Genomic DNA, 14,544 nt, shown 5'->3' on the forward strand with positions numbered 1-14,544 from the left:
AAATGTCTTTCTGTAATGTCAGCTTTGCCTAGGATAAGTGTAACTAAAAGTAATTTTGAAATGAAAATAATCTTTTCCTTCTGCTGATAGTGTTTTCATGTTTTAAGATAAACTGTTGCAGTAAACTGATTTGGAATAGGAGAAAAATCAAAAGATACAAACTAGGTCTTGACTTGGTGCTGGTTTGATATAAAGCAGGCAGTGTGAGATTGATTGCATGTTACAGCAACAGAGGCAAATTTGCTTGTCAATAGCTGGGCTCCAGTTTTTATTCATAGCCACAAGACACGTGGATCCTCACAGCTATTGCTTGAATGAAATTTGCTGGTAGTGAAGACTTTCACTTAGCTGGTCAAGCCCACCCTAATCCTGAAAAATTTTAAATGATCTCCTTAAGCTTTAAATATTTTCAGCATATATAAAGGAAAAGCCCAGCAAGGGATGGATGGGTCTGCATTCATCTTTTCTTTCTTATCTCCTTTTAAAGTAGCTTGCAGCTTTCCTGCTTACATATGTGACAGTTATTAGAAAAAATAAAATGTGCAATGGATATAAAAATATCCCATGTGATCAAAGTGGCTTTGGATCCCAGCTGGCTTCTTATTTTGTTTCTTCTTGCAGCTCTTGTTTCCTTTTCTCAATTTTGACTCCTCTAGTTTTAAATAGTTACAGTGTTAAAGTGAATTTTAAGATAAAAGGAACATTTAGGAAATGGAAAAACATAGACAATCCTGTTTCCAGATAGCAAATGACGATCTTACTGATTCAGGATTCTCTTCACTCCCCATGGATTTAAAGGTGAATCGGCAACATGCAAAATTAGTTGCAGCTACAGTTGATTTCTTTGTACAAATACTTTGGTATGCATAAATACATGAGAAATTAAACAGCTGGCACAGGGGCCCTGGTTTTGTGCAAATCTTAAGGCTAGAAGGATGATTTTTTTTTTTTTTTTTTTTTTTTTTACAAGAGTAAAAGAGCTAGTTGTAGAAGGAAGTTGGGTAAAAGGTGTTACTACGAGGGGTGTGCTCCTGCAAGCTGATGGAAAGTGATGTGCTTTTATACCAAGAGGAAAGATGAGCAGCAATGATTACTGTGTTTCTCTTCAAGTCTATCATTCAGACATTTCTGAGTATTCCAAATTAATCTCCTATAAAACTGTAAAATAGACTATTATTCACCAAAATGTGAGCACAGGTCACCTTGTTGAGGAGATGGTGTTCCTTAGTCTTAAGTTTGTTTAGAGAACTGTTTCTATGTAAATCTTTCTCTATTTCTGTTTCCTTTCTATGGCAGAAATACCCGAAACAATGAGTCCTGCTTCTCTCAGCAGAAGGCTTGAGGCAATTCAGTGTGCATTGCCAGGGTTTCTCCTGCCAGCTCTCCATCTTCAGTGAACCTCTGCAGGATGCTCTTTTTTCTGCTTTTTCTGCAGATAATGTCAGGCATCTGGAGAGCGAAAGGGAGGAGAACTGTTTTGAAGGCAAATCACAAAACACAAACCAGAAGAAAACCCAGTGGAATAGGCCATATTCTTTAAAAATGTAACTTACCACAGTGACTTTTCACCTCCTCTGAAATCCCCAACATGGTCTAGTTTTGCCAGAGAAGTCCTGATGATTACATCATTGGCAAAAGCTGCAGAGAAGAGGCATCCCATGCTGATTGTTTTCCATTCATTTTTTCCATGATAGAAGAGAAGCCGGAGAGGCCATAGAGGGACCGTGGTGTTTCAGTAGGTAGCCACGTATAAAGCGTGTCTTCCATCTCGGTGAACTGGCAGTCACTGGGGGACGTGGTCTGGACTCTGTGTGGTTTTGTGCAGGGTGTCTTATGCAGGTGCATACAGCACCCCCCACTGATTCGTAAGATGTATTGTTAGAGAGGTTGTTTCCCCTTTGTTGGTGACTCTTCCATGTGAATACAGTCTAAAGATGGAGTAGTATGTCATATTGCATTTTACGGAGCGTTGCTTGTAGTACTAGCAATCAAAGTTAGTCTCTGGATGGGAAATAATAAAATCCAATCAAGAATTTCTTATTACCATCTCCTGGCACCTCACTCCTCCCAGCATCACTTCTGTATGGGACCTTCTAAGATACGACCATCCCAGTGTCCGACTGAGCTTCATACCGACGAATTATTAAACACTACTTTTTTTTTTTCTTTCTCTCTGTGTAGACTTCTATATGGAAAAATGTTTGCACCAGCTCATGCGACTTAATAAAAACTATTAAAATCTAATATAACTTTTGTACATATAGTTGCCTATAACGCAAGTTAAGTGTTAATTTAGGAAGGTACACAATAGGGGTATTGTAATTTAGCAGTGGCTGACATGTCTCTCAAAACTCAAAGTAGGTTGTACTATAAATACAGTCTCTTGTTTTGCAATTGACATTTTGCTAGTGGGTGGCTAATTTGAAGGGAAATAGACCAGAGATCTAATATTAATAACTAATTAATAGTTATGTGGATATTTTAAGTCTATTTTTCTGCTTATTTATAGGCATATATTATTCATCTATGCTGTGTATCCTTCTTTGCATATATGTTTAATTCTGAAACTTTTGCTTCAATAATATTCACACTTACATTCCTTTGCAATCAAAAGCTTGAAAGCAAAGTCAGTCGTATTTCTCAAACCACTTTCTGAGGATGATGATTTCAAAGTAATGGCACTTAAACTATTTTAAGAAAAGCCTCCCTCTTGAAGCAAGGCCTAAGAGGAAAGCTAACAGTGTGTTGCCTACATCTCACCTTAATTTGTGAGTCCTACATCAGCGTAAGTAGTATATGTTTTCCTGTGCATAAAGTAAAACATAGAGCAGTTTTTAGGCCTGCATTGGAAGTGGGCAGTTCATAGACAAACTGAAAAGGAATAAAATATGAAGAGGCATCTCACAAGAAGCTTGATCCTTTGGGATCGGAGTAAAACATGCATTCAAGTGCACACCGCTTCTCACAGCACATGTGTTACTATACCAAAGAGATGTTACGTTCTGGTTTGCTCTGACGAGACAAGTTTCCACATAGGTTTGTATCTCTTCTACCTTTTTGCCTTCCCTCCTGCCTTCTTTCTCACACTTACACCCATCTGTAAATTAATAAGCGTGTGTGATACTTGTCCTTTTAATGAATTCTTAAATGAATTTATAGTAAGGTGGGAAGATTATGAGAGAGATGCATTATGCTTTTCATGTGCTTGGTATTCTTAGATCTGCTTTGTCACATAGCCAAACATTTTTAAATGCATTCCACTAAACTTGATAGAGCAGTACTGCGATACCCCAGGCTGTGGCTGCTGGCTGCGGAATTTGTGTGTGTCATCTTTGCATCTCGTCCCTCTTGTGTGACTAACTTTGCTGTGAGCACTTAGCTCGTGGGGGACAGCATTTTTTTCCCCTCTATCTATAGAGTTTATGTTATTCATTTAGCTAGCTGTCCTAGGAGGTTTAAGTTGTGTCCTAGAAAGTGTTTGCTATTGCTGGATTAAAACCCTGCTGGCTGTTATCTGTGAAACTCACCTGTTGGTGGAGACATCAGCAGTACCTTCGACCACACACTGCATCTTCTGCATTAAGGTCTTCTCAGAATTCGTTGCAAGCGTGAGGAAAAACGCGTATTAGTGCCAAATTTCTAACAACAAGCAGATGTACTTTTTCTGCCTTTTAATACCCTGTACTTTGGAGGGTAAGGTGCTACAGCTGTTTGCCTGTTGGAGGGCACGGTTATCGATGACAGAGGAAGCATAGTGTGGGGCTTTGAGCTTTCATAGCCCTCCTGGCAACTGCCAGGGTCCTTCCAAAGGTGATAAGCTCTTTGTATTTTATCTCTCCTGCTGGTCTCCCCAAAGCTGTGTCTCCGTGTGTGTTTCAGCATAGTTCATAGCGTCGTAGTTGTGAAAGAAACAATTAAGGATAGACAGACTCTCTGCAGCAAGCTTCTTGCTTCCATTTTCTTGCAGATACCCAAAGATTTCAATTTTAAGGTTTTTGGGTTTGGGTGGGGTTTTTTTTCCTGGCTCTTATGTACTTTACTGTGCACAGTACCACTCTGGGCTGAGAACCAACCCAAAACAACTTGTGTTACTCATACAGCGAGCTTAGCTGGAGAGATTGGTGTTTCAGGCATCGCTTGGGATCCAGGCCATTTCAAGAAGTGCTTAAGGTTCAGTTATTCTCCATTGATAAAATGCAGCCGGTAGCGTTTGTCCAATTCACAGCAGTCTGAGGAAGACGTGACACCGGTAAAGAACTCGCCTGCTCTAGTGATGGAAGTTGTATATGAAGGCAGATAACAAGGCCCACGTTTAAACTCTGCAGGACATTTGAAGCATGATTTCTCTCATTTCACAGTCAGTTTGAGGCATGTTGGGAGTGACTGTCAGTGGTTTGTTTTGCAGTTTTTGTCCCTGTGTGTTTTTCTGACTCTTTGCATGACAGTACTTGTTTTTATTTTCAGTTCCGTGTGACTCGGGGAATATTGTATCTATGCATGTGCTTATTGCATATAGTCCTGTATGTAATGTAGTCCTGTTGATTTCACTGTAATCATAAGAATGTGTCACCAGGTGCACACTTAATCCGCCAAGATTTATAGACAAATTTTAAGATTCTGTAGTAGTTGTAAAAAAAAAAAAAAAAAAAAAATCTCTAATACATTAAAAACTTACAAAAATTCTCTTGCATTTCAAGTGGCAGTGTTTTCTCCTCCACTAAGAAGCTTATCTGCATCTGGACAATCCTGCTCGTCCTTGTAATATTTCACTTTTCTATCAAAAATAGTAAACCGTACTTGTCAAGGTACTAACATAGCAGGCTGCAACACTTAAGCATCTTTAAAATTACCTGTATGCCAGTCCTGGTACTGCAGTGAAAGCGTCTGTCAAACACCGTGCTCTGGGAATATTAAGCAATGATTACTGTACAAAGTTCCCGTGTTTTGAACTGCTGCTGATCTACCCACAAATTCAAGGAACTTCAAATGCCCCGTGAAGGACTGCAGGCAAGGGCAATAGTCGGTTGCATATGTTGGAAGTAAACAAGTTAAGTTCATGAGTAACTGTCACAGCTCCGTAAGTTTTGAGGTACAGGACTTTTTAATGGCTGGGTTTCTTGTTTGGTTTGGATTTCTAGACGTGGAACGTATTCTTCCACCTGAATGGATATTTGACCTTTCTTTCTTGAGTTTGTCTCATGTTCCATAAGTATCTCAATACATGCTTCTTCCACATTTACGGGTCTTGAGATGGTATTTTCCTACACAAACACGTAACTTTCTGAATAGCACCAAAAAATTAGTGTCCTTTTGCGAACATTTTTAATCTCATATTATTAAAGGCCCATTGAGTCTGAAAATTAATAATGCAACTTTCTGCAAACACGCATATTTTTCAGTGTAATTGGAAGATGTTTTGGATTACTGTCTTCAGGCCTATACAGCCAAGAAACCAATTATAGGCATGGTTAGAAAGTGATAGCATGCATTAGTCAGATTATAACAAGGTTCCAATAATGTAAAATTGCTGCACGACGAATTAGTTTGTATAGATTTTGACAGTTGTTGCCTGTAATAAACTAAATTATTAAGCAATACACAGCTGCAATGCTTCCAAAATTGGAGAAAAAGAGACTCTCATTTCCTTGTCAAAATCTTTTCCATAGAGTAGGGCCATGGACGTTGGTAAGCCTGGTTTGAATTGTTTGGTTGACTTTGAATTCCTCTGTCCCGAGGTGATTTTTGTCTCCATAAGTAGATGATACACAGATTACAAGAGCTACTTTAAAGACTCTGTCAGGCATCTTTTTGCTCTTAGTCCTGACAGATGCATTCACAATCTTTTGGGCTGCTGTTTAGTAAACTAAGGTTTGGGGTTTTTTTAAATGAAATTTATGAATAAATGGTGACTAGATTAATGCTACCTGTTGATTTTCACTACAAACCTGAGCCAAGAATTTAACTCAAGTCTCATGAGAGAGTGCAAGAGCTATCTATGTTGTAACTCCATATACCTACTGAATTGCAACTCTGATATCCAAGAACCTGTCTTTCCCTCTAGTAAACTGTTACTACAATGCTATAAAATTTAAGCAAAATCTACCTAAATTCTAGAAATCAGGCTATTCAATCAGTAGCTTTATTATGCTTTCATATCCTGAGCTATATTCCAGCTGCAGATTTGAGAACGACAGTGGCTGCCAAATGACGTTTGTATCTACATTGGTGAGTCTCTACTTTAGTGGTACAGACTTTCATTAGATATGACATAATTATGATATAACCTGCTTTTGGCCCAATTTAGGACCACGTCTCACTATTTTTACATGCATGCCCAAGCAAATTGAAGCCCACTTTGAGGTGTGTGCTCCATCCCAGAAGTGCCACTTTATTGGAAAGCAACTGAGGCTCCTGCAAGACGCGGTCACTGCCCGGCAGTTTTGGCTCTTCCCTTCTCACAGTCCAAGAGCAGCAAGGACAGACCTTATTTCTGAGTGTCCTTGGCCGCTGTTGCTTGCGGTGTTTCAGCTCTCACACTTTTCTCCTGGGAGAACATGGTGGCACTGACTTAATGGGGGTAAATGGAAAGATGGAGGCTGCTCGCTTTCTGTATTTGTGGTGTGGATGAATCTCTGGTCACGAATTCAAAGGCAGGCATGAAGTGTGTAGCAGCGTTCTGCTCTGGGAATTGTGACAGCGATGGTGGTTGATGCCATAAGATAAGCTCCTAGAGATTGTGTGTAGAATGGCAAGAGGGAAAAAAACCAAAGGAGATACTTTTGAACTAAATTTTAGAATGGTAAAATTGAGGATTTTCAGGAATGAGAAGGAAGACCAGCTTTACAATGCTTTTGAGTAGCTTACATTTTGAAGGCTGCTTTTTCAGAAAAAAAGAGATGCAAGCTCCAGAGATCATTCTTAATGATTATGCAAAGTAGTGCCTGTAGCATTTGCAACACCAGTTATGAAACAATACTGGTGGAGGCAACTTTTAAAAAATGAAATGCTTCTGCCCTCCAGTTTGGTAAAAATCATTCCTGTGTTTGATTTTTTTCACTGAGAATATACATGTAAACCTTAAAGGATTTAAGCCAAGTAGTTTGAATTATGATCAGGGCAAAGAATTGGAATCTCTCTCAAATAGAAAGAATGAGAATTTCAGTGTCTTGTTTCCAAAATAGTCTGACCAAGTAACTTTATAGACACGTTTACAAGTAGCATCCTGTAATAGTACCTAAGCAATTTATGAAAAAAGAGCAACGTGCATCAGCTCCTTGGAGATACGCTACAAAATACAAATACTAAAGGAAAAACAAAAAAGGGAAAAAGGAAGAAAAAAAGCCAATCTTCCATGCATAAAGAATAATGGGACAATAGGAAATGCAAGTCACTTTGCTCCAGTACTTTAATTCTTGTGTTGTTTTCATTCAGTGTTTGAAAGACATACCTCATCTGAAGAATGCACAACACAATAAAGCTCAAAAACCTGTCTGCTCAATATATGCACCCGTCAAAGCTCATATAGGTGCGCATACTGCTTCTTCCTTGATGGGCCCTCTGCAGCTAGTCAAATATAAGACTTTTTTGAGCACCATCAACGTACTCTGAAAATATCCTCTGCACTGGTAATGTATGACTTTTTAAATTGTTAAAAGGAAATGACAGTGGATAAGAAAGAGAAGAAAAGATGCGAGTTCACTTTTGGGACATCGTCTTGAGGTAGTCAAAGCAGAACATTAATGTTTTACAGATAAAGATCTTAAACTTCCTAGTTTCATTCTCAGAATCTGGCATAACTGTTTTGCTAACGAGTAATGTTTAATAGTACAGTTACACTTGAAGATGCGGTACTGCTGAAGCTTTGCTTGTCTGTAGCATTTTAATCCATGTCTGGTTGTCATCTACCTAGGGAGCTTTATGGAAAATGTTAGTTGTCTGGGCTATAAGCTTATGGGATAAAATTTTCCTGGGTTTTGGTGGGTTTTTTTTTGTTTTTGTTTTTGCTTTTTTAACCTGACTGTGGTTATGATCCAAAGACTTTTAAAGTTTTGTGATGTTCAAACTTCCCTGCCTATGTTTTTCAGTATCTGATTAGTGTCTCTCAGAGTCTCTTTTGGCAGGATTAGGGCTATTAGCGGTTTTGGTGTCTTATTCTGCGATGAGTGTTTCTGTTCTCTCCTGAAATTACTGTGTCTGCTGTTATCAAGGAAGTACCACTTTTATCATGTTTACATTGTGGTCATAAATATTATTCAGTGAATTATGATCTTAAACTTTGCATGTGATAAATGATTGATGCTGTGTTTGGTTGTGCTGTGTGTAAGCTTCTGAATTACAACAAAATATTTAGCAATCAATGCAATTCTACTTGAAAATTAAACAGATCTGCTTGCATTTCTGTCGCGGTTTAACCTCAGCTGGTAACTAAGCACCACGCAGCCACTCCCTCATTTCCCCAACCCCACCCCCAGTGGCATGGGGGAGAGAATCGGAAAAAAAAAAAAAAGGTAAAACTCACGGGTTGAGATAAGAACAGTTTAATAGGACAGAAAGGAAGAAGCTAATAAAGATAATAGTAACAATAATAAAATGACAATAATAAAAGGATTGGAATATACAAAACAAGTGATGCACAATGCAATTGCTCACCACCCCCTGACTGATGCCCAGTTAGTCCTTGAGCGGCAATCCCCCCAGCCCCACTCCCCCCAGTTCATATACTGGACATGACATCCCATGGTATGGAATACCCTGGTGGCCAGTTTGGGTCAGCTGCCCTGGCTGTGTCCCCTCCCAACTTCTTGTGCCCCTCCAGCCTTCCTGCTGGCTGGACATCAGAAGCTGAAAAATCCTTGACTTAGTATAAACACTCCTCAGCAACAACTGAAACCATCAGTGTGTTATCAACATTCTTCTCATACTGAACCCAAAACACAGCACTGTACCAGCTACGAGGAAGACAATTCACTCTATCCCAGTCGAAACCAGGACAATTTTGTAGAGCGTTTCTAAGACACCAATGTGACTTTTTCAACCCAAGACTTTGGTTTTCTCTAAGATACCTCTCCTGTTGTGTTTTTCTCTCAGATGCAGCAAAAAGGGATCTGTGGTGCTGCTTGCAGAGTCAGAATGGAAAAGCAAGTCTTGTTTTGTAGATGAACCAATCCTAATTTTGTTAATACTTTACTTGTATTTCAGGTTTTCTGCTGGTGACATTTGTTGGTTGGATGGTCTTTGAAATAGAGGGATTAGAGGGAATAAGTTGTAGCAAGCAGATCAAATATCTCAGTGGTAACATTTGGGTTTATGCAAATGCAGAGAGAAGCAGACCAGAAATTATGCTGCGCTCATAGGACGGACTAAAAATAAGGCCTTATTCATGCATTGAGCTCTCTGAAGATCTAAATGCATGCATTGCTTTAAGTTCAAGAGAGACTTACATTTTTATTTAATGTCAGTTTATATCGAATTCTTTTTCTGTATGCATGCGTTTCATCGCCTTAGTAGCAGTCATCATACAGAAAGAAAACAGCATCAAATAGTATTAACAGGTGGTCTACTAGGGAAGACAGCAGTAAACAATACTTCCGAAAAGTAGATAATTTCTCTCTCCCTGATGGGCCACATTCAATTTATAAAATGCACATCAGTACTTTTTATGAGCACATAATTTACTTTTTTATCTTTTTTCCCTAACTATACATGATTTAATGTCAAAACAAGCAAAAACCCTAGACAGTCATTCAAAAAAACAATGTTACTTGTTTGTTGAAAATCCATTTTGGATTATTTTTTAAAAAATTGCATTAATTTAAGGAGTCCCAATCTAATAGTATTAAGGATTTCAGTTACAAGTCATGGAAGAGGACAATCTATAATGGAAATTGCTGCCCAAAAGCTTGGGAGAGTTGCAAACAAAGCAATTTTAAGAGAGCAAGTCAGCCTCGTTTGTATAGCTATATTCCTTTAATTTAGAGAAGTACAAGACACACTTTTCCCTATATTTCTTTCAGTTAGCAAAATGAAAAAGGTTTTGGAAAAAACCCCACCCATGAAATGGGCTGATCAAGGAGCCCTAGTGGCAGGTTAATCTGGTGGGGCCTTCTTGGGTACCCTGTCCTCCAACTTCACCGACATTAGTCAACAACTACTTCAAGAAAAAGAGTGACATTTTCACAGAATCTTTTTAAATTTACCATTTCTGTTGCTGTGCTGTGCCAAAACAAGTGCAATAGGTTTACATGTAGCATCATCTCATATATTGGTGGTAGTGTGATGATAAAATGCCTGCTTTCTAATTAATTTTGGAGTGGGGAAGTAATGTATATTTTTGTATACATTTTTTAAATGCATAGATATTTTAAGCTGCAGAGGCAAAGATTTCATGCTCACGACGCACAAATTCTTACGGAGTGTGAGCATTTTAGTAACAGATACAGTCACTAAGCTTGCCAGTTAGCATCACATAAAATGTTGGGTTTTCAAAATCATCCACATTTTTTCAGTGTTTTCTGTTCTTGTCCTCTCCCTGAGGCTGGTAAATCTCTTTATCCCTTCCCCTCCTGCTCAACTCTTACTTTTTCTTTAATGAGACTGTAGGTTTGCAGTTTGATCCTTCTCAGATTCTTTGAAATACTTGTAGATAGGCATCTTGTAAGAAAGAAAAGTAGAAGACTAAGCGTGTAACTATGAAGCAATCCACAGCATTACTGCAGAATGAAAGTTTGAAGAGTGGATATAGTAAGGGAAATTCTACCCTGTGATTATAGGTGAGCACCCTGTGATGTCCTTCGTTTCATCACATCACTTGCTAGGAATATAATTAAATGTGAAGTTTTTATCCTACGTGGTAAAAATTCTGTTCATGTCACTAAATTATATTAAAAAAACTCAAAGGGAACATATTCTGTCTGTGTAATGTGTAAGTCTTTGCAGCACATGCAATAAATTTTACTCTTATTTATTAATTTGAAACAGGATAAAAGCATTTCCAGGATAAATATAATTTAAGGGGTTCTCTGATGGTCACATTACATGATGCAAGTGACTGCAGAAGTATCTGGCTGTTAGGATCCATCTGAAAAATTACTTTTGTCGCTTAGTCGTTCTTAAAAGACCTGTTAAGTTGGGCTGTGCATTTCATTTTTGCTGTGTGCATGTCGGCCCTCTCCATCCCATGGCAAATTAGCTAACCGTAAACAGGTTTCCTGTTGTTGTAGGCAGGCTAGTGCAATGAAGAATTTCTAGTGTTCTGTGTATGTTGTGCTTTTGTGTATGCTCTGTGGGGAATTACGGAGAGTAAAGGAATTCCTCTTAAAGCGGCTTCTGTTGAGGGTGTCGTGGTGCACTGCTCTCCTGTAGGGCCTCCTGGTTCTTTCTCCTGTTTGGCATCATTTTGGGGGTAATATCAATTATTTACTTGAAACAGAGTTTACTCTAAATGAATGAAAAATACTTAATTTAAACGTAAAATGCACGAAGTTCAAAACGTGTAAGCATTGAAACTTACTGCTCCCTCTTGTTTGTTCAACCAGCAGGATCAGCGTCTCGTTTTAATGACCTTTTGCACTATCGCTGATCTTAAAATTTTATAAGTGTTTTAAACTTTGCCTCTGATTTTTTTTTAATTAGCTTTTAGCAATACAGTTGATATATACAGTTAGGATCGCAGAAGTGATCAAGGCAGTACGTAATAGCCTAGCAGAGAATTAAAATTACGTTAATATAGGTCAGGACCTTTTCACTTATCTTGTGAGCTACTGTCAGTAAGTGTTACAGAGAAGGACCAGGATGCTTTTCAAGTCCAGTATGGTGATACTGGAATGTTTTTCTTAGAAATGCAGTAATGAATAAACTGACTTTTATTATGAGGAAGCTGGCGATCTCCAAGTGATGCTTTGTAGCATTTACTTCTCACACCTCTGCGTCGTAGTGTTTATATCTTCTCATTCTGAAAAGGAGAACTGTTAATATGTAAATATTAACTGAATATTAATTAAGCAAATGCTGCAGTTTCCTATACGGGGAGGAGTGTAATGCCATCAGCATTCATGGCATTCTCCCTTCTCTCGCCCGGGGCTCTTCCCATAGTTCTGGAAACTTACGTCCCCTCAGCTGTCAGAGGCTCTGCAGGAAGGAGGGAGAAGTTTATTTGCTTCACTTGTGAATTTAAATGTGGAAAATGATTGCTGACCAAAATATTCTGCAGTTCCTCAATCAAAACAAGGAAAAAACATTTTCAGGTCTTACTCAGCTTAGTAACAGACTAAATAGCAGAGAGTTTCTTAGAGGTCAATGATTAAAGATGATGGAAAGTCTTAAATGCTACATGCTGTTTAAGGCATGTGTTGCCTTCCTTGGGTTTAGTCCTTGTTTTAAGGAGGCGTTTGGGAATTTTCAGTGATATTTGTAATGTATTTTGTGAGCCTTTGTGGCTGGAGTTTAGAAAATAGTTTGCAGTTTTCCTGATCCTCTTCCATTTGGGGAAGGGTCATCTGTTTTACTATTAAGTATGTCCTGCTTCAAACAGCATTTTTTTGATACATGGATTCTTTTCTTGCAGTGCCCAGACACCATTCCTGTGCTCCTACCTGCAAACCTTTCTCCTTAATCCCTTAGTTTATGTAAGATCACTCTGTAATGATTTAATCTGTAATGAATATTGGTGGTAGGAATCACTATGTTATACAAATACAGGATCAGTAATTGTTCTGATCACAGGTGCATAATGTACTTAACTCCTAGGGAGTGTTTTAGTTTTGAAATCGCTTGTGGTAATTAACTCCATGAGGGTATTTTAAGGATTCTTTCATAAAACATGTTCTTTTTAATTTATTGGTGTTAAATTCAGATCCAAAGTGGTCAATTTTGAAAACACTGGGTGGTTTGATCATGGCATTGTGTTTCCTGTTTTTTATCTTGCTATTGAATCATTTTAGTTGTACACTTGAGCTAACACTAAAATAAGCTACTGCATCAATACTCAGCTGTTTATAAACTTTAATCTGGATTCTCATGAAGTTCCCCTTTGTCAATATGGGCAGCCAAAAAGAACAGAAATTCCTTTAAAGCTAATGCTCTATTCTGCGGTAGGGTTTTGTTTTCAAGTAAAAGAGTGAGAAGAGGATAGAGTTGAAACTGTGCCTGTAAATTTTTAAAATAAATTCCATGTAAGTAATCAAAGGGTGGTCTTTAATTTTTGTTTGTTTATTTTCTTTTCTAAGCATATATTGTAATCAGTAGGAAACTGAATGTTGTTTTAATGCTTTCAGTAAAAAGACTGGTAGAAAAATAGCTTTTATCCTTTTTTTCATCCTTTAAAATAAATATTGATAGAAACTATCATAATATGGTTTGTGTTACAGGTGGTGTAATACCAAGGGCTGTACTGCTGCCACATCACAATTTTGTGGGGTTTCAGAGAGTAGTTCTGGTAAGGACACTCAATGATTTATCTATTTATTTGTCATAAAAGTGGACTGAGAGTTTAGTACAATTTAGCATTAGTAATTGCAATTACGTGCGTTCACAATATTTGTTAGGTATCAGTTTCTGCAGTCCACTGAATCTTTACGTTAAGTGTTCTTTTATTCAATGGTCTTTAACAGCTCCTTTTGGAACTGTTATTGTCTCATGTGTAAATCTGTATTCATTTTGTTGAGAGTTGTTGTGATGTAACACATCAATTCACAGCATGGAAATATTACTAAATAGACCTTTTGACAAAAAGCCTTGTAAAAACTGTGCTGTCTACTTGAAGGGTAGATTCACTATTGCCTTAGTGTGTATCAGTTTTTAAAAAAGGTGGAAAAGTTACTGTGTTTCAATTATAGTATGGTTTTTTCAAGTACTAAAGGCTGGGCTTCCTAAAGGAAATTCTGAATATGTGGATCATAGGGCAAATATCCAGACCGTGTGCTGTTACTAGTCTTCTCTTCTTAAATTTAATGTACAGTCACGATTCTGCAATTGTTTTCTTTAAATGTATGTAACTGTACTCCCTCTATCATTTCTTTTGATTTTGTATACTTTCCATAAACATATTGTCTTATCTCTTCTCCACGGCTAGAGTTACAAGGGAGATGAGATTACCTTGCTTTTTCTAAGAAAGGGAAAATTCATTCTGAACCAGTCTACCAACAGCCATGCTTAAGTATTGTGCAAGAGCACAACTGAGTATTTGTTCTTTCAGCAGTAGATAAGCAATACTACATTTGTATCTGTAGAATTTTTAATATATGCTGTAATTTTTTTAATTTTTTTTTTTTTTAAGAAATCACAATCCCTTAAAGTTTTTGCTCTATTTGTGCACTATCTTAGGTCTATAGAGGGCACTCAAAGACAGAGGGAGTTTGTTTTAATAAACCTTATCTTGCAAGTAGACCCCCACAAGCTAGAGAAGGATATTGCTGACTGTTCTTTATGGCCTTGCTCTTGCAGGAAACTATTGTACTGGCTCTGCTCCAACAAATCACTTAAGCAATAGGAGTCAGTGGAACTAGAATATGTTTAAATAATCTTCTGGATTGATCTGTATCTATGTAT

The 14,544-nt window shown here is 37.9% G+C and overlaps 1 protein-coding gene across 6 annotated transcripts in view; it reads left to right on the forward strand.

Moving 5' to 3' along the window:
- TBL1XR1 (TBL1X/Y related 1) overlaps nucleotides 1–14,544 on the forward strand; it is a 114,231-nt gene that overhangs the window by 65,201 nt on the left and 34,486 nt on the right. For 3 of the 6 annotated variants that reach the window (XM_049802601.1, XM_049802603.1, XM_049802605.1), the window contains exon 3: nucleotides 13,365–13,432. The exons of the other annotated variants lie outside the window; for them this stretch is intronic. The gene's annotated coding sequence lies outside the window, so the exon portion shown is untranslated. The remainder of the gene's footprint in view (nucleotides 1–13,364; nucleotides 13,433–14,544) is intronic. 6 annotated transcript variants of the gene reach the window in all.

The sequence above is a fragment of the Accipiter gentilis genome, chromosome 6 (genome assembly GCF_929443795.1).
Source record: "Accipiter gentilis chromosome 6, bAccGen1.1, whole genome shotgun sequence".
Classification (NCBI taxonomy): Eukaryota; Metazoa; Chordata; class Aves; order Accipitriformes; family Accipitridae; genus Astur; species Astur gentilis.